Source organism: Cydia splendana, chromosome 12 (genome assembly GCF_910591565.1).
Source record: "Cydia splendana chromosome 12, ilCydSple1.2, whole genome shotgun sequence".
NCBI lineage: Eukaryota > Metazoa > Arthropoda > Insecta > Lepidoptera > Tortricidae > Cydia > Cydia splendana.
Genome location: NC_085971.1, coordinates 8,034,656 through 8,055,205, shown reverse-complemented (window position 1 = coordinate 8,055,205; position 20,550 = coordinate 8,034,656). Strand labels below are relative to the sequence as shown.

The 20,550-nt window shown below is 37.3% G+C and overlaps 1 protein-coding gene and 1 long non-coding RNA gene across 5 annotated transcripts in view; one reads left to right on the top strand and one right to left on the bottom strand.

The window, feature by feature from the left end:
* The window catches only part of LOC134795411 (zinc finger homeobox protein 3), a 140,484-nt gene that overhangs the window by 98,337 nt on the left and 21,597 nt on the right, over positions 1-20,550 (top strand). The window lies entirely within an intron of this gene.
* Positions 3,974-8,153, bottom strand: LOC134795425 (uncharacterized). Its single transcript, XR_010144814.1, has 3 exons — positions 6,814-8,153; positions 6,155-6,293; positions 3,974-4,120 (listed from the first exon to the last, which is right to left on the bottom strand). It is a non-coding gene; the product is annotated as an uncharacterized LOC134795425 (long non-coding RNA).

Sequence of the window (20,550 nt, the reverse complement as noted above, 5' to 3'; positions counted from 1 at the left end):
GGTTTGATAATAGTCGTCCGTAGTCGCTCTACATAATAGTAGTCCGTCGTCGCTCTACATTCCACAGGGGCCTACCATACCATGTATGGCTCGCGCTGACGCTTGAATAAAGCCTATAAGGAGGGCCTGCCTTCTAATGTCGAGCCAATCGGGAACCGAAGACGGGACTTCGCGCGAGTCATCCACCACACATTTATCATATCGACGTGGCTGCACCCCTAACATTAATATGTAGCCATTCATAATGTTTCATTAAGTGTTAATGCGTTTATGATACGCGATCAAAAGCAAAATCGCCTTGACTATATCTCTATACGAGATCTGTTGCTTAAGTAATGGTGACTGACGATTTTTCACCGAATGACGCAGATACATTAGCGCTAACTACCTCAATGAAAGTAATAAAAAAATGAATTGGAAATGTGTGGTTATTGAAAAACATCAAATCAATTAAATTAACTAAAATTACCACCTTACGATGTTGTATAGAACTTATTCTAATTAATGACGTTTGGTTTTAACTTTTCTTTATGGCATATGTTAAGAGGTAGCCTCGAAGAAATGCTTAATGTTATGGTAGTTTAACCAGTAACTGGATAGGTATGTCGTCATCACTAAAGCATTGGTTTTGTAAATATGTACTATAAACCAAAGTTCACTGCGTACTGTCTTACCTTTCAGATATATGATTGTACATATTTTACTGATTTTAAAATGTCTATAGATACAACTTTTTCGTAGGAATTAATTGGCATGCTGTTAAAAAAACATAGGGGTGTTGAAAACCAGTACGACACATCACAGAAGTGAGTAAGCTCTCATCTCCTGAACATAATTGTGGCTGGCGGATGTTTTAGTGCGGTATACATTAGTCTGCGGATTCGCCCAAGTATTCGCCAGAACAAAACATAAAGCGGTTTACGACCGCCCCCGTTGATTTATTCCTCATTCATAATTTTGTATTTCGGAACATCAGAGGATTTAATAACACCAGATAGAGATCGCTCGAACTGCTGTAAAACCGCTCTCGTCTTGTATACCAATCGTAAAATACACATTAAGACGCATTAAGAGACCGACGTAATAGATTCAGCCAGCTTCAAGTCTTTTATCCTTAATCTAGAGTTATTTTAAAACGCAAAGAGATTTGGGAATTTTATTGGCCAACATCATAACCGTTTTTATTGCTATAAATCATTATTACACTAATAACATTTTATTATTTTATTACGGTCATCTAAAATGTGTACCTTAATAATGTTGTTTCGATCGTCTAAAGTATTTTTATCTTATCAACGCCAAGATGGAGTCAATGATTCTGTAGATAATTTCTCATCACGTGATAATCAAATCACTTGATCGACAGAAGTGCTCGTATTTACTTGCGTAGTTTTTTTGGATGTCAACGCTCTCTTTAGACCAGTGAAAGCACAGTAGCCGATGAGTGACGTGTCGTCAAACAAAAAAGATCGGCGCGGACGGCGCTAGCCACGACTGTCAACAATGTTCCGGCGCTAGTGCCCCTAGCAACGTAAACACTTAATTAACATCGTAAAGTACCAAGACGCTGCAATCTACCAACACTTATCAAGCGTCCATAATAATTTGAGACGAGTTGTTATGGTGAGGTGCAAAAGTGGCTGACCTGACATCACGCTTGTGACCCTCGACGTAGCTTCGTCCTCCTTGCTCCCCGTTAGCTTTCTCTGTCCCGCATCACGCCCCCACTCTTCCAAATCATCTTCTTATAGTCGCATGTTTTACTGGCGTCTTCAAATTAATGAACTCTAAATCAGTGACAGTAAATTCGAATTTGGATCGGGACAGGCGATGCGTGGAGCGCGCGCGCCGCCGAACGCTGCGAAGTCTCGGTCCATCACCGGCGTCTATTGTCATGTCGTCTTCCCTAGCTTTATAAACAATCTCTTTTATTTTCACCTAGAAGTTTAATCGGCTCGCGCTTGTGGGATTCCTGTCTCTATTCTTATCGGGTGGTCGTTTTGGAGGTAACAAGAGGACAAAGGTTGTTGTGAGGTGCCACGTCGTGTCAGCGGTGCGGTGCGGAATGAAGTTTCGTGACATCATTGTTTAGTTTTTATTATGTTCGTTTTTATAACCGATGCTATGTGATACAGTTAGTTATTTAGAATATAACTGCGAAGTACGTTGGCACCAAGTTCTACAGGTTAAAGCGCTAAAATTAGATATTTTATGTTATTTTCAGACATAACAGATAAAAAACATATATTGAGAACACAATAATGTTTTATGGGTTTCGCCAGATCTATACAACTTAAAGATGTTGACTAATTGTAAGCAATTCGTCATTCTAAGATAATTTTGTTGGTAGACCTGTCGGTATTACAATGCTTATTGTTTACCTAGCTTAAAATTGTGGAGAATATAGTACACAAGTTTCAAAGTTATCAGGACAGAAATGATAATATCCAATAATATACCAAACATGCAACAAAAATATTTAAATTTAAATTACCTCCTTAGCGAAATAGCGCGGTCATTTCAATATAAATTGCCGCAGCCAGCACCCGCAATATAAATAGTTATGAGAGCTGACAACAGCTTGCATTCGGCCGGCTATCAGCCCGGGAATCTCGCATTCGCACTTATTAAACTCACTTTTTATCGAGGGCAATTTGTCATTTATTCTGAGCTAGTTTTTGCTTATATTATCTCATATTAATTGCGTCCCCTCGCTCCTCGACTCATTTCCTAGCTGTTGCTCTTTAATAGAGGCTGAAGTGGGAATGCGGTCATAATTTGTAATGAGGATCGTGAGATATTTCTCTACGCTTCGCTTCTTTAATAGGTTTGCCTCGTTACAGCGTTCCCATGCTCTCTGTACGTACTGAATCACAGGTTTTTCTTGTTGTACTTAAATTGGGTGTGATTTAGGGTTTCATTGCTACTATGTTGATGAGAGCGCGGATGGGCGGTCGTTAGCGGAATTGACCGGTCACAACGAGGTTTGCTCAAGGGAATGCCCGTTGACTGATTAGGCTGTCTTTATTGCCTTGCCCTTTTACGTAACAACTGCAGATAGACCAGCATTCACTTTGATTTAGCTTGAACACAAAGGTGTTATGTAATAGCAGCTTTAAATGCCAAAAGTGTTTTAATTATATGAGGCAATGTTTTGGTCAAGTAAAGAATTTTATGTAGCTCATTTATTTTAGTCGCAAAGAAGAAATTATATTCGTAGATTTCATGCACTGGTGCTTCGCACACTCGTGGCCGCACTTATGTAATAATCCCCTGTTTTAGCGGATAATCTAGTGCCAAAATAATCCCGAATACGAAAATGAAATGGACTAAGTCAGAAAACAGGTTGAGCAATGTTAAACGGCGCGGACGCAAGGCCGTATTTAAACAGGCACGAAGAAAAATTAAGCGCAATTAGAGGAGCGAGACGGCGTGAGGGAATCTGGTGAAAAAGCGCAGGAATGCGCGAGCGACGCCTGCGACGCGCGCTCCGGTGCGCGGGAGCAGCGCACAGTGCACGCACTCAGCATGTGACAGTGCTAGGTGTGGGTGTAAAGTATGAGTACTTGATTTCATTAAGGGTGGCACTTTTCTTTTTCATCCTCATCTTTTCTTTTTCGTATCCTTGTAAGATGAGATGTGAGATCGTTACAGTGCATCTCAATGATCTGCGAACGGCTTGATTTTTGACTAAAGAACCATGGATGGCAGTTGATATTGAAATTAAATACCTAACTAAGTATATTCATTAAAAGATAATAACTTAGACTATAGGTATATTACTAGATGAATTTAAAACGTAAATAAACAATATTTATTATTTAATACACATCTCATAATAAAAAGTTAAAAAGAAACATTATTAGTCGCGAAAATCTTTAATATTTGATATAGATCAGCCTTTTATGTAACAGACACTATTTAGATGCCTTTAAAAGCTTAAACTTGCTAAACATTTAATTTGACGTTGATCTTTGCTTACTGTTTTAAATCTGTGTAATACGCGCATGTGTTGCGCAGGTCACTTTTCTTGCTGCCGTAGGAAGTTGGGTTAGATTAATTACGGTTTTCCTGCGAATAATTGTAGTTTCACACCTACCGGCACTTTATCCATTCTGATCTGAAATAAAAACTAAGCTAGAATTCAAGTCCGTTTATCACTAATTAATTGCTAAATATGTGGTTTCTTCTAGCCATATATTATAGGAGGTATTTATATTATACCCTCTTTGAGAATTAACTGTAGGTACAGTCAATGGTAAAAATATGGGTGTACAAATCATTTCAAAAATATGTCCCATAACTCTTATGTCAGTGAATTAAGAACTATGGGACATATTTTTGAGTAAGTTGTCTACACCCATATTTTTACCGTTGACTGTACTACCTCTAAACTAGTTTGTTCAAATTCTTTTTCCATTTTTGACTACCTTGTGGTTTGTGCACGAAGCAAAGTTATAGGCCACTGGTTGTAAAATTGATTAGGGGATATTTGTATGTTCATATATTTTTATACCGGGTGTGGCCTGTAATATGAGCAAAAAATTAAACTGTAGGCTGTACTCCTCATACTGACCAACATTTGTTCAGCGACTTTTATAAATAACTTGTGGTTTGATTTTTAATACACTTTAAAGTTTATTCTAAGATTGCGAATTTTGTTATGTTTAAGGCGTGACAAGAAACGTCAATCACAATGATATGGCGTGGCGATGGCGTCCATTGAAGATAATATTTATTTTGTATGAAAAATAGGGAGTCTAAATACTTCATAATTTTTAAAAGTTGTTGAACAAAAGTGTCACCGTTTGAGGAGTACAATCTATGTTTTAATTATTTGTTCGTGTTAAAGGCCACACCCGGTATAGTACACACCTTATAAGTACACACATATGTTACAATTTAATAGGTATTGAAGAAACGTCAATCACAATGATATGGCGTGGCGATGGCGTCCATTGAAGATAATATTTATTTTGTATGAAAAATAGGGAGTCTAAATACTTCATAATTTTTAAAAGTTGTTGAACAAAAGTGTCACCGTTTGAGGAGTACAATCTATGTTTTAATGATTTGTTCGTGTTAAAGGCCACACCCGGTATAGTACACAACTTATAAGTACACACATATGTTACAATTTAATAGGTATTGAAAAAACGTAACGCATTTTTTTTCTTTACAGGTACGTATCCGCCGACTCACATGACACTGCCATATTTGTAAGTACCTACTTAGTTTTAGGGATGACATGTGGGATTTTGCATCTTAACTACTAACCCCCTTATTCATAAAACTTTACGGGCCTGATTTGGTTAAATTATGTTTTATCCCTTTCTTACAAGTACATAAGTCTCAATGACAGATACGGACAAACGATTATTAGCAAATTGAGGTTTGTAGCGCGTTTATGAATTAGGGGGTAATTCATTACTTCTAATCCTAAATTTTGGCTAGCCAGTAGGTATGCTAATTTGGAATTAGGTATACGAAGCAAAATTTAACTGCTAAATTTTATTAAACAGTGCTATTAATTGTTACTACCAGCTATGTTATGAGTTCAATTGTCAAAACTTTTAATAAGTATAAAACAAAAACTATGACTTCATTAAATAGCAAACAATGTTGTGTTGCAGCATTCTGCAATTCAACATCAAACAAAACGAAAAGACATAAACTTAATTTTAAGTCATTTTGTTCACACAAAATTAGGTGGTGAAGTAATTGTTATTGTTCTCAGTGCAATTGTGTGTGTGACCATAACGGGGAACTGTTAATTATATAGCACACATTCTGCGGTATTCCGATACTTGGCCTGTCGATATTTACGAGAATTATGACTGGGCCCGTTGCGTGCGCTTCGGAAAATGTTATTGCTGATAATTGTATTCGTGACTTTGTTTGTGAAATGAGACGGGGCATGGATCAGAGTGTTTGCAGTGTGAATGGGCCTTTCTAAAGCTCAGCTTTAAGCGCTTTCTAAAGATAGAACAGTATGACTTCATCAGTTTTTCTGGTTTATGGCTGGGGCAATAAATGTAGGTCTTTTCATAACGAGATTCAATAGGTATGCTGTCTCAAAAAAACATAGATGTGGATAATGAGTTAATATCTTGATATCGTATAAAATTGTGGGCATTTAAACTTGACCGGTTACCCTTGGTGAAGAATCCTCATCATTTCGGATATAATTCCGCAGCGCAGATGAAAAACCGCACGAGACTTTTACGGCGACAGTGAAGATGGTTTATGGCGATGTTGACCAGTCAGTCGACCAGTCGGTCGGTCGATTAAACCTGCAATTAACCAAGGAGCTCATTGTCTGCTAAACTGTTGCTAACGTGCCTTAGCACTCCACCTGGAACGCAAAATACACAGTTGAAGTGTGATGTGATAAACCGAAATTATTTTTGAATTTAGCCTCATTTGATTATAAAAAGTATAAAAACAATATTTTATAGAGACCTTTATTTAAATAATAACTGTGTACAAGAATTTGTCCTTCCGGCGTGGCCTTAAAGTATGTAAACAGCAATGCAAATGCTTTCATACCCCCCAGAACTAAGCCATACATCAAACAGTTAAAAAGGCAAGCACGCCGAGCGACCTCTCACAATTAATTCCAATAACAACAATTAAACGGGCCCCTAGAGTGGACATAAAACAAACTGTCCGGCCAGGTACAACAATGGCCTCGGACGAGCGGACGAGGCAGTATAAAAACTCTTACGACATAAAATATTAATAGAAATGCACGTGTGTTCATTGTCAATAAATTACCCAAGTGACAGAGCAATAAAAAAGTATATTTCTTACGGAGTGAATGGGAGGCTGCGAGGAGGCTTCGATGTGAGGTAGCCAATAAAAGTGGCTGGCGTTCGGTCGTAAACTTCCGCCGTAGACTGCGTGGCGAGACGCGCCAGCCCGGCCTCCTGGCCCGGCCAGGCGGCCGATGCACCGAACAACACCTGAATAGATGCACTTCTAGAGCTTCCATCGGCGCCATGCACATAATTCAAATCGGAATCAACCAAAACATTTAAAATTCATGTCGTCGCCGCACGCATCTGATTCCCCGCGTTCCCGAAACGTTCCGCCGCACTCCGCCTAATGCGATTCCTCCCGTAATACAATAAGTGCCATGAAACTTGCATGAGTCACGTGGATTCTAAGAGGTATTTTTCTAGAGCCGATGCAACACCGAAAGGTCAGGGGAGATGTAAATTAAATTAGATTGGATAAATAATTTATAGAGAGCCTCGACAGCGGATGGACGGCTTGACGTAGGTACTGTCGAGATATGATCGGTGACCCGCTGCTCCAACCTCACCTCCTAATCTCCACGACTCCATCTCCTAATACCTCGTCTTGTTTCGTTATCGAACAAAAAACATGTAATGCTTTTAATTAGATTAAATTGATTTATTTCATATCGATCGGTTCTGTAGATAGCGTTGAATAGGCCAGGTAATTAAGCTTAGCAAATAATGACCGTAACGAACGTGCCATAGCTCATTGTTAGCTCTTTTGTAATGAACGAGGAGACGGGAATTCCTGGGATAGCTGCGATGCTTCATTATCTTTACATCTGATAATTTATATGATCTCAAGCGTCCGCGTGATTTAACTATTTCGCTTCCAGTGCAGCGCGTGGTTTTCAAAGAGCGTTCTTAATACAAAGGATAAAAACGTTATAGATTTTGGTTAGTCGAAGGGATAATTAACGAGAGTCTGTTAAACAAGGCGGAACGGCAGCTGGGCTTTGTCGATGCCGACAAAGTGATCGTCCACATCGCAATGGGCAGGTAAACTCACATTTCGCTAATGTGCATCGCTTTTGTAACCGCAGTACTCAGGCTAATGTAATTATTCTTCCCGGCCTTCATAAGTTCTAGACGGCTGGTATCACTTTCTTCATGCCTATTTTACTGGAATTATAAACTGTTAAACGTTGTAGTGAAACCGTTAACAACCTGTATTCAACACACGGTGACATCGAATGTGCGGTATATACCTAATAGTTATTTAAGGCAACAAGCATGTATTACTTGTGATGTGGCATTACCGTGTTAGAAGGTTAGTTAATGCGTAGTTTACACATGTTTGTGCGACGATATGTTATTAGGCTTTGTGGTCGGTGCGGCCTTATTAAACTACTGCACGATGACCAAACAATGCATTAGTATTACTTCAACGCTTCAACGTAGGTAATAGTCATTATAGGAGCAAATATGTACGTATATTGAATTGCTTTTAAGTTTAATAATAGCAAGTGGGCGATTAAAAGCTGAATTATTCAAATCTTAGAAGTCCCTCGACGTATCTACGCTTACCTCGCCATTCAAACATACACACACAAATACCCTGAATAAACAAGGCTAAAATAAATTACACAAACTCAAAAACTCGGCCTAAAACCGAAAAAAATCAAACCACCCAGCTTTTATTGACAAAATTCTCATGTATTTGACGAAACAATGAGACACGTCCGTCTAACCGTCGATCGTGATCCATAAAGCGCGAACTTAGCTAATGAAAACTAAAAAAATATATAAGTACACCTGGACAATATTAACTTAATGCGTTCCGGATCGTGTAGCTCTGCGAGCCTGTAACCCTTAATGTCATGACCAAAAGGGTGGTTTTGATCAGTGTAAGTGTTTGTGCAGCGGTAAAAGGCGGTGTTGTTTTAGGAAGGTACGTCTACCTGCGCGCGCGCTTCGCAGTGTATTGTCTAGTCCTGACTAAATGCGAACTGCACAGCCGGCTAACTGATGTAGGGTTGTCAATCTAATTAGCTGTTTTGAATTTATGTTTCAAATTAATTATTTTTGTACTCGAGTTTCTGGACGATTCTAATAAACGAGTAAATTATATTGGTTTAGTTTTCTCCTTAGGTACAAATGTGTGTTTCATCATCAAATGCATCAGTAGTGTGTATTTCAACTCTAAATGGCTGTACTATACAAAAACTTCATGACTTCAGGCAGTAGCGGATTTAAAGGGGCTAAGGAGCCCAAACCAAAAATAAGAAATATAAGGGTTCTTGTTTGTTGTGTTTGGCTTCCATTGATTACCATGGAAATTAATAAAAATATTGATGGCGTTATGATTTAATCCTCATCTAGTCTCCGCAATCACAGTATATTACTTCCACTATATTTATTTTAAAGTAAAATTTCGGAAACGGTGACAACCCTAATCAAGTTCATACACCTTCCTTTAACAATGGGTGAAATAATTATTATTTTTCATCTGCCACCTTTATGTCACAGTTATCAATCAACGCTAGGGCAAGCGTCCTTTTTACTCACATGCTATCTCGGAAAGCGCCATCCTTGTCCACAATATATATTATTTAATGAAAGGAAGCGAAGATGCTTTGCTACGTTTTGTGGTAGAGTTGATTTGACGCATGCCGAATTTTTAATTTGATTTTGGTATAAAGAATACGTTAATAAATAGTATATAGTAGGTGCAGAAAAGTACACACACGTAGCTTCCATTTTTTAATTTTAACATTATATAATTTCAGGCCTCTGTATATCTACTAATTATACCAATGTTTTAACCACAAATTGCAGTCTTTATGTCCTTGTAAATCGCAAAATTTGCCAAAAAAATCAGGGTTTTGTACTAAATATCTCCTTTTATCGTACCTATCCTCATTTATATTTTTTTATTTTATGTATTTTATATTTCATTATTTTAAGCCACTGTATATATTATCGCATTTTCCTTAACTTAACCTGCAATAACATGTTACACAACGAAGGCCGCAAAAATATCTGCTCTTATTTGTAGAGCCATATTAAGAGCGTGTCACATATTTTTGCGGCATTTGAAGAGTTCCTAACATATTATTGCAGGTAACTGTCCAAACAGCGAAAGCTTAGCTCACAAAATATTTCTTGTACCTACAGAACCCCAAAAAATCAACGCACCTGGGCAAGTGTCGCACAAAGAGTAATGACTATCCGAATCCCGATCGGGTTCCCTTCAGAGAAACCTTCATTAATTGTGAAACACAATAGTTTACTTAACATTATAATCGTTCGAGTTGTCATGCGAGTGATAAATAGTCTCGAGTGCCTCCTGTTTACTTTGTTTATTTGTCGGTGTTCTTAAATTTAAGCGTGTTTAGATATTTTGTTTTTTTTTCTGTACAAATACTTTAGGTACAGTCGATGTCAATAATGTAAGTACTTTTCTACATTTTTCCGCTGCCACGAGGCGAAACATTTATTTTACATTTTGACTACGGACATATATCCTATTAAATCACAATTTTAGGCAAGGAAAGATTAAGCAAACCCATGCAGGTTTTGTAAATTTGTACCAAAAAAAATGACTAGACATATTTTTCTTGGCATTAGAATTAAGGCGTAAGGCTCCCTTTGCATAAAAATAAAAAAGTCAATATGCTCGGTTTACAATACTGCACCGGCCGTGTACTCTCTGTGGCACGTCTTTAATGAAGAAATATTGCACGCGGGCGATAAAGGCGCGATAACGCGTCGCACCGCCCCGGGACTTGAATGAAGCTTACAGTATTAATTATAAAGCGCGGAGAATGGCGATCTATGGAACCTAATTCGAACTTACATTTCGATATCAAAATGATGTCATTTTGCTGTCGTTCGCGCGTGTGTTTCGCTCGTATTTGCTCGTACATGTACAATTGGTGCGAGCGAGACGCATGAAAAAATAATTTTGACATAAAAATAGAAGTTCAAATTGGCCATTATGGCTTGCGTTGCAGAAATGCCTAACAAGTATGTGTAATCGGTGAACGCGTTTATACTGGACTGCCTGGGCGATCAACTGACCGTCGCACACACGTGGATGGAATGACACAGCTTGACTGTATTCCTATTGGTAACCAAGCGCAGGCAAGCGGTTGACTCTAGTAAACCAATTCACCCCGAGATCCCGATTTTGCGTGCTTAATCGAAAATGGCTTTAAGCGAATCTCTCAGTTGCGGTTAGTGACCAAGCTCGTCTCGTAACAAGATGCATACGTGAACAAAATGTTAAATCAGAATCGGATACTTTTCGACTACTTTTCCCACTAAAGGAAGTAAGTGGGGGTGTGGTGTTGTAAGTGGAAAGTGCAAAATTTTGGCTATTTCCGTCATAGGGACTATTCCGTCCACTAGCGTTTTCTCGAACAACGAACAACATTGATAATTTCGTCGACAAAGCAGCGATTGCTTTTAGTTTCAGCAATAAAAAGCGAATGGTTTTTCCTACGATTGAAAATTAAAGAAATATACGCTCGTGGACGGAATAGGCCCTATGACGGAATTAGCCACATTGACCTTAGGTCCATAGGTACGAGGTCAAGTTAGACGATGAACAAACTAAAACCTGAAAAGTCAAAACTTGTTGTGTATAATGAGCCTGGTTATGTTTGTGATGACGATTATGAACATCGATAACGTTCAACTAAAATTTTAATTAAGGTCAATGTGGAGAAGGCCGGCATTTTTTAGAGCAAATATAAATTTCTTAGAATAGGGCAAGAGTTCTGGTATTTCTATTGATTCACTCAGACACAGTCAGAAAGGAAGAGCCTTGCTCCTTCTGCTCTACCGACCTTCTGTAAGAAATTGAAATTGAAGTTTTATGTATTTAATTCCTTTAATTTATTTATTATCATGTACTTAATGCCTTCAACTTCCTTAGTTAAGCGGAATCATATAAATATTGTTAACTAAAGTAGAAAATAACAAATACTTCGACTTAATTTACTTAACTTATCTTTAGAGGGTTAAGTTTTTGCGAGTCAGAACAGTACCGTGCGAAACACCTGAGCAAACAAGAGACAAGATTATCAGACATTACTTATTTCCGCTATTGACTGTTGACATTCAATATTTATTACCTTTACGTGGTTATCATGATAGACAGTGACAAATTATTATGAAACTTTAAGTTTTCTTCATTAATTACCTACCTTACCTACCATACTGTTTTTCCTTATATTTTTTTATTACCGAGCAATATGAACGACCGAGATTGCATAGAAGACGCCGGGAAAAAAATCATAAACAAATATCATCCAAGATAGCGGACTATCCATCCATTACATCCAAGAGACTATCGACCTTAACAACAAACCGTAAGACCTATTTTTGAGAGACAGGAGACGTGATGAAAAATTCGGCGTATTAAATTGAAACTACTCGAATATCGGCCGGCAAATCCTGAATGTGTTTGTTTAGGGCGGCCCACCCTAAAATATTTATTTTATCTCGGTTTGCCGAAGTCACTCCAATACGTTTGTTTCCATTTTTACCCTGTTCTGAGATAGGATCGATATTGGTTATAATTTATATGGCATATTTGTTTGTCTGTCCGTGGTGGAGATATGTAAAACTAACATCTGAGCACGTTATCTGGTCCAAATATGGTCACGCAATTTGAAGATGGACGATCATTATTGATCTTACCTTATGAGTTCACGTGTGTTTGAGGATTTTATATCAGTGTCAAACTAAAAACCAGACCATTATCGAAGATCTTGTTTGTAGAACTACAGCTACAGATATTACATATGTATTTTAAAAGATAGTGTCGTTTCACAAAAACTGACAATCAAGTTTTGTATTTAAATTTTCTTTACCAGATCAGTTTGAACTGCCAGTTTCATTCTAATGTATTATACAAACCAAAGCCATTTGTGTTCAAATCGGTACAAATTTAATTTATCTTGGCCAAGCATCACTGCTAACAATACAGAACTTAACATTTTTGTAACTTAAGAATAACAATGTGCAGTCACATTAGTTTCGCGGAACCTACGTTCTCGTTTAGTCACTTTCCATTTGCCGAGGTTCATATCATTCTTAAAGTCTATAGTATAAGAGCTATATTTGAAGATTTTTTTGTATATTGAGCTGTAAAGTAAAGATTGTAAATTTTGTAAATAGGAACAGCTACCTGAACTCATACGCATTGTCTTGGTACAATTGCGGTGCAGTCCCGTATCTCAAGGGATATAATCCCTTAACAAACGCCTTAGCTTCTTTTATTTTAAACCTGTGACGTAAATTCTTTTAAACAATAAGTACGAGTGAAAAACGACCTTACGTAACGATGATAAGATTTAAGGTTGGGTAATAAGTAAAAGAAGATTATAACAGCTTGCTAATCTTTTGTACAATTATTATTACCTTGTTTTAAAAAAACAAAAGGTTTTCATTCCTTAATCCCTTCCTTAAACCCTAAGGCACTAGATTAGAAACAAGTTTTCAAAGTGTTACAATAACAAACAATGCTATAGAAGTGCTATGTGTTAGATAACACGTCTTTACGCAGTTACTATATATCTCCTAGTTACTATAAGATGGATTGTTTTTAAAAGGTTAAGCTCCGATGAACTTACCATAATATGGAGGCTAATTAGATATATAGATATCATACACTCCTCAGTAAAAGATACATAATACGTAGGTACATAGGGAAAAACAATTACATATACTAATTATTTTGTTTGTCTTTTCATCGTTAATTTTCGCTTTAGGTATTAAAATAAATAAATATAACTTTTTTATAAACAATATAACTCATATAGATATTTTAAGTTATAATGCCGTTCTGGCGTGTAATGAAAATACACGACGTAAGTACGTCACATTTACAGCAGACAGTATAGCAACATGTAGCACAGGGTGTTATTAATTTATCGCGCTCATCAAGCGAGGCCCATTGTCACAAGCCTCGGGTTCACACTTCGATGCGTCCGCGCATGCAGCTGCCGATTTTAACAAATAGCTTTTATTGATAACCCTCTGTTGAAACGTTTTTCGTACATATTGTAAGTCGGGTATTTAATTTTTTTCTTGTAATTAATTTGTGTTGAACCAACTTTGGAACCGGTCTTCCTACGGAATATAAATCCGTGAACCAAAATGAAAACTAGGCGTTTACCATGAAACTGATTTCGTTGTAATGTGTTTTTTTTATTGGGGTAAGCATCTAAGTATTTCATAAATTTAGTAAAAGTTACAAACATTTCGTCTTCTGATAGTATAGTAGTATAACTTTAAACTATAGAGCAATGCAAATAAATGTTTATACATATATAATAGATGTGCTCATTCCATTTGTTTACCTTCTTTCTTCTTCGACACAATATATATAAATATATCAATTATTAATTATGTATATTCATTGCTCGATTACTGGAAATGTTCACCACAATATAATAAACGCTATGTAAACACCAGGCAGTGGATTTCACTTTACATAACGCCGAAAAACTCGCCTGTCATGCCTTTCGCTCATCATTCCACAAGTAATTAATATCGAAAACTTTCTCAATACCTAATATTTTTTCACGCAAAAAAATATTGGCATGGTCCATTGATACGATTCCATTGTCCATGCCCACCCCACATCGCCCTACCTGTTGTGAATGGCCAGCGTTACAATGAAAAAAATGTACATTTTTTCTCTATGCCTTTTGTCGGTGGCAACACTATATTTCACGTGGAACAATTATCATTGTCTTTGGCACCTCAGAACAGTGCGGTTGCGTTATTTCGCGTCTCTTTTGTCCTCTTCGAGATGTTTATAGATGCCGCTTTGTTTAACTAAGGAGGGGCTATTGTAGTCTTTTAAAGAGAGATGAAACTGGAAATTTATTAGCAAAATGTCACTTCAGCTAATCCCACAAGACAATAAGAATCTATAAGTATGTATGTACTTATACTTTCTATGTTAATAATGCAAGATCTAAAATAAGTATCATTGGCTTTAGAATTTTAGAGTGGGGGGGACCTTCAAGATATTCACAAGAGACGACACGTACTAGATCCATTCAAGATACGTTATAGTTTAGATATCAACTAGTTCTCTTTTGCAGCGCAATTCGGGCAACCAATGTCACTTTTACGTTAGATAGAGTAAGATATCTATTAGATGTGAATTGGATCTCTAAGTCATATCCTGTGGAAATCGTTCAACAGTATCTCCAGAATCGCGCAAATGTCAAATTTGACAGGTTAGATCTTAAACATATCGTTATCGTATCTTGGTGATGTCTAAAAGATGTCTAATAGATGTCTATTTCAAAATCCGAATCGGGCCCGCGTTCTCATTTGATCGTGTTTCGTCCCAACTTTTAGTTGTATTTAATGGGTAGTAATGTTAGTATTGCAGCTAAAAGCAATGTGGAACAATATCAGCTCCATCTGCCAATTATTGGAAAAATAACAAAGATAATTACGCGGGAAAGGAAGCCGGGATTTGGCAGCGATTTAATTTCGACTGCAATTTACGACTAGCAATAAATAATGCCGACGCATCGACTCCGCGCCATTGTCGCTTTTTTAAAACCATTAAAAATCCTATCAATGGCTTCCATTGGGATGACAAAATCAATTTGATTAGAAATCGTGTGAGGCATACGCTTGTCTCTTTCTGTTGCATATAAATAATCAATAAAGGAAAGTGACAGAATTAGTCTATGCATTTGCTAACTAAATGGAAATATTAAAACCCGTTACAAATTTCAATAAATAGGCAAATAAATTGCTACCCGATAATGTGCCATTGTTGCCCGGTAATGTTGATTTATATGAATATTCATGTAGTTAATTTCGGAACGGTGGTTCGTTTTATATATCGTATTTATTTTAAATGTTAAATTTATTGATTTGTAATAAAATAGCGTGACTCGAGCTGCATGCAGGCCGCACGTGTACCTTGTTGTTTTTAATATCATATTTATTATAAATAAAATGTACAAATATTCTATGCATTGTAACATTTAAAATATTTCTTTATGACAAAGTTACCCATCTACCTACCTAAGTGAGAGTCTGTCCTAGCTGTATTGAAATTATTTACCTCTGTTTAAATTTAATGTCCTGTTGAATATACAAGTACCAGCAATTTAGGTAAAAGGTAACTTATTAGAATACATTTCTACTTGGATCTATACAATATCTAATAAGTGTTTACCAACTCGAGTATATTTGCCCAAATATACTGCACACTGCATTCCCTTTCATTTTCTTGTTTTAACTCTAGATATTGTCTAAAATGCAGTTAGCGGTAGGTCGTCGCTGAGCTTAAATACATGGCAAAAGAGGCTTTAACTGCCAACGATTAAGAGTCAAAACGACGGCACGGTAGGGTTGTCGCCAGACGTTCGGATGCGCTATAATATCATGTCTAGAAGCGATTCGTCGTTGAACAAACAAGGTTTTTAAATGCTACCTAACTTGTCTTTTTTATATCGCCATTTGAATATTTCGATCGTTTCTGTTAGGTTCGTGACACGACACGGCACGGGTTCACGTGAGAGATATTTATAAAAGAAAAGCGGTGTATCGGCGATATAGCGTTATTTCCAATTTAATGATTGCTAATACCAAATCGGGGCCGTCGGCACGTCAGACTATCGTCGTTCGTAATCGGCCGCTATTGCCGAATCGTCCGCTTTATGCGTGCCTGCTTTATGTCATCGGCGGGCTCGAGTGAGGGGTGATAGCCGTCTTTACTGACGGCAATTCTCGTCTTTTACATGCGAACAACTTTTCAACTCTCTCAGTCAATTTGCCAACCTGTCGATTGAACTGGCGTGAAATCCTAACGAGCCATTCAACTTTTTTTCATTCACATCACCCAAATGTGCACATTTATATTCACACTCGTACAATATAGGCAATGTAAACACTTTAAAACCACCCCTTCCATTATAAAACCATGCTTCTGAAATATTAAACCGCTAACTTGAAATAATGCACGCTACAAACAAAACAAAAAAAAAACGTTTAAAAAAACCTCATCAACAAAAGTGACGAAGAAAAAAGTCCCCGCGTATATGCAAATGTCACGACTGCTCATTACCGCACCATAAAACCATAACAACAGTCATTACGGGAGCAATTAAAAAAAAAACTTTGCAACACTAACACTCTGCAAGTGTGACGAAAACCGCTTACTGCGCCCACATAGTTTGTTTCGGTATAAAAAAACTTTGAAAAACGAGGGCGCCACTGTCTTATGCAAAAAACTCCTTACGTATTCACCCCTCGCGAATTCTGTTTTAATGAATGCTCCTCGCGTTTTTTTTTTCTGAGCACTCGACGCAGTTGTTTTGACGGTACGCAATCTAGCCACTAATTGCTTTTTCCTCGTCGGGGCGAGTACCTCGCGAAATTACATTTTATTAATTGAATAATATTAATGATACTTCCTCAAGACGATCAATCTTTAATGACGTTTTTATTCGTCGTGAGAGTGACGCGAGGCGCTCTCCCTTTCCTCCGACCACTCGAGATGTTGTTTTTTTACGTCGATCGATGTTAATTACGTATCTAATGGCTCCCGTGATACACTTCCATTAATAATACGCCTGCGACATCGTCCCGCTTCTCCAAGATTTAATAACTACATAGTATAGAGATTAATAGTGCATCTGTGCCGACGTTATTATAAAAATATGTCCGCCTCATAAAAGCACTCCTAGCCGGTTTGGGTTTGGATAAAACTGTTCATTCCATACTCATAATTTATTTATAAATGCACTTTAGATAAGGTGGCGCGTGTTTAGTCACAATTGCAATTCTAACTTGCATTAGTTATTATAAAAGCGGACAGGCGAAACAAAACGTCTCATTTGAATGCAGTGTTCACTTCGTTCTGAGTGACTTTAATCCAAAAATTTGCGGCAGCTGCCAACTTGGGTCGCGCGCGAACGTTAAAAAGCTTAATCTATGTCGAGCCTAGCTAAACAAACCTTGATTCATTTAGGAGCGCATAAAATGTAGCATGCGCGTCATTGTTCTCCACCGTTATTATTACTGCTTTTTATTTAACCATTTTATTTTATTATCATAACTATTTTTTTCGCGATGAATCTGCGCGTCGGTATAATTTCTTTTGTTCCGCACGCTGTTGTTGTTTCTTTTTTGTTGTTTTTTTTATTGTGTTGCGATGTTACCAACGTAGTGTGCGGTGATTTATTCCCCCTTTCGGGTAAAACAACACCCGTGCGAGTTACGATTAGCTGGGAGTCGTAATATCTAATTACTATGTGTGGGCACGTACGGACATAACTCCCATGTTTCCTCCAACCGATGTGCTTTATGGAATTGGATCCTCATATTTCGGCAGTCTTGGTACGGTAGTTTGTCCGTGTCTCGCCTCTCGTTGCACTTTCTCCGTAATCTGATATCTTTATGTCACTTCGCCCCAACTCGGGTGAAAAAACCCGCAAATTATATCTCGTATAAGTAGGTAGGTACGGAGCGTTTTTTATGCATCTCCCTCGGGAAGGTAGCTAATGTTGGTAATTCCAAATTCAATCATCTCAAACAAAGGACATCTCACGCGTAGCTAAATGGCATTTTTTAATCGGATATTATAATTAATGTTCCTTTTGTCGCGTGCTGACGCGCCCTCGCGCGAACAATGGGATTTCTAATAGAGAGAGATATAAATATTTTTTCTTAGAAACTGAGACTACCTGACGATAAAACACAGGCGACGAAGACGCTCGGAGCCGAATTAAATTAGAATAATAAATAATCAGGAGAATCTCATTGTATAGACGACTAGGGGACGCTTGATTCCAAATGAATTAAGATAACTTGTTTGCTCAAAGTTTCCACTTACGTTTCGTGCGACCAAACTCTTTATTAGAACGCTAAAAAATCATATTTAATCACTGCATACCGGACCCTGCTTTGCTTGATTGCAAGAAACTATTACAACAACTCTCAAATGACCCCAAGTTCATCCTCGCGAAACTAGGCGTAAATTTTTTATCAAGCGGAGCTTAACCCTCTGACACAAACCCTTCTCAGACACATACAGAAAAAACGCTAATAGTCAAAATGCGTACGGTCAGTGTTATAAACCTTATTTTCAAAACGTTAAGATATAAAATTATTTAGTTTTTTTAGCTGTGGGTAAGGAGTGCGCAATAAAAAAAGTGCATTATATCATGCTGCCCTCCCTTCATTACGTGTCGCGAGGGTCGCCGGCCGCTGTTTTTCCATAGGGATGTTGTATTGTATACGAGTGAGTGTAAAGCAAAACATTTAAAAATTTAATCATTTTTCACTTTTCATGATCGTAATACTTTACGTAACTTATTAAGCAGAGACGCATAATAAGATATACACACTTAAAGACACTTAGATACACTTAAAGTTTTGCATAGGTATTTGGAAAATAAAGTTAGAAAAAGAGCACAACGAAATTTTATTTTTGAACGATTTTGCGAGAAAGACGAGTAGATTATACGACTATTAGCTAAACTTGCCACAAAAATGCAGCAGCATGTTGGCAGCATAAATGCTACTGCTTCTTTTGCCACGTCCAAATTCTTTCAATAAAAAAATCATTTTCATACATAGTCATCCTTTACTTTTTTGCGAATACAATTTATTTATAAAGTCCTAGTTGAACCCATTTCTCTCCTGCACCCGAGCATTACGGACGGACAAATAAATTACGCTTTGTGTCCCATGTATTGATTCATGTCCGCTTTTTTAGAAGCCATAAAACTAACGAGCTTCTCAATTGTGACTGCAATAAATCGGAACGACGCGTTTCCTAGCTTCGATTTCAGTCATTAGCTGCAAACATTAAATTTAATTTATTGATTGGAATACAATCTAGCACGTAATCGAAATGACATTGATACATAATGTTTAATATAGACTATAGAAACTTTAAATTAAAGAGAAATTATTTAAATTCTTCAATATTCAAGGATAAGTAAGTGCTTACCTACACCTAAAATAAAATAAGTATACCATATCTGTCTACTCACTGACTGTCCATTTTCATTGTTGGCGTAAGCTCCATGTTACTATTGTCAGTGCTTTACACAAACAACTACTTAAAAAGAAACATTAATTGAGCTTTTTACTTTACCCATAGGTACTATAGCTACATTTACTCAAAATTAACAAGTCCCATAAACTCGTTCCATATACAATATTTAATATTAAATTCTAGTAAAACAAATAGACATTAAGTCCGAAACCGGCCGTATCGCCATTCCGCGCCATAAAAATAATCAAATATATTCGTTCCATCTCATTTGGCGGCGTCTTAAACGATTTCTCTCGTCCGTCCTTTATTACCGAAAACATAACTCCTCATTTTCTTTTTTATCCCCTACTCACGCCGCCCGGCCGGGCATAAACCTAAACCTACAGGGGTAGCTGCATATTTTTATGTATATTCACAGACAAGGGGTGCTTCTTATAATATATTTTATTTACCCAATAATTACAACCAGAACGCTTACCTCAAAAGCAAGAAACCGTAAAGAATTTTTAACAAATAAAAAATGTTTATGATTCCTGACTTGTGTATTTTATAAACGTCGTTCATTCCAATTTGAGCTCAATTTTTATGGCCATAAAGTTGATTACGCTTCACCGGTAGTATCGTTAGAACTGTCAGGAATACATAATAACATATTGTTTCATTTACGCGAAAAACGTACATAAAGCGTTTTATCAGTGGGAGCCCACATATTGCGAGGGGACGGGATTTTTTCCTCGTGTAACGCGGTTA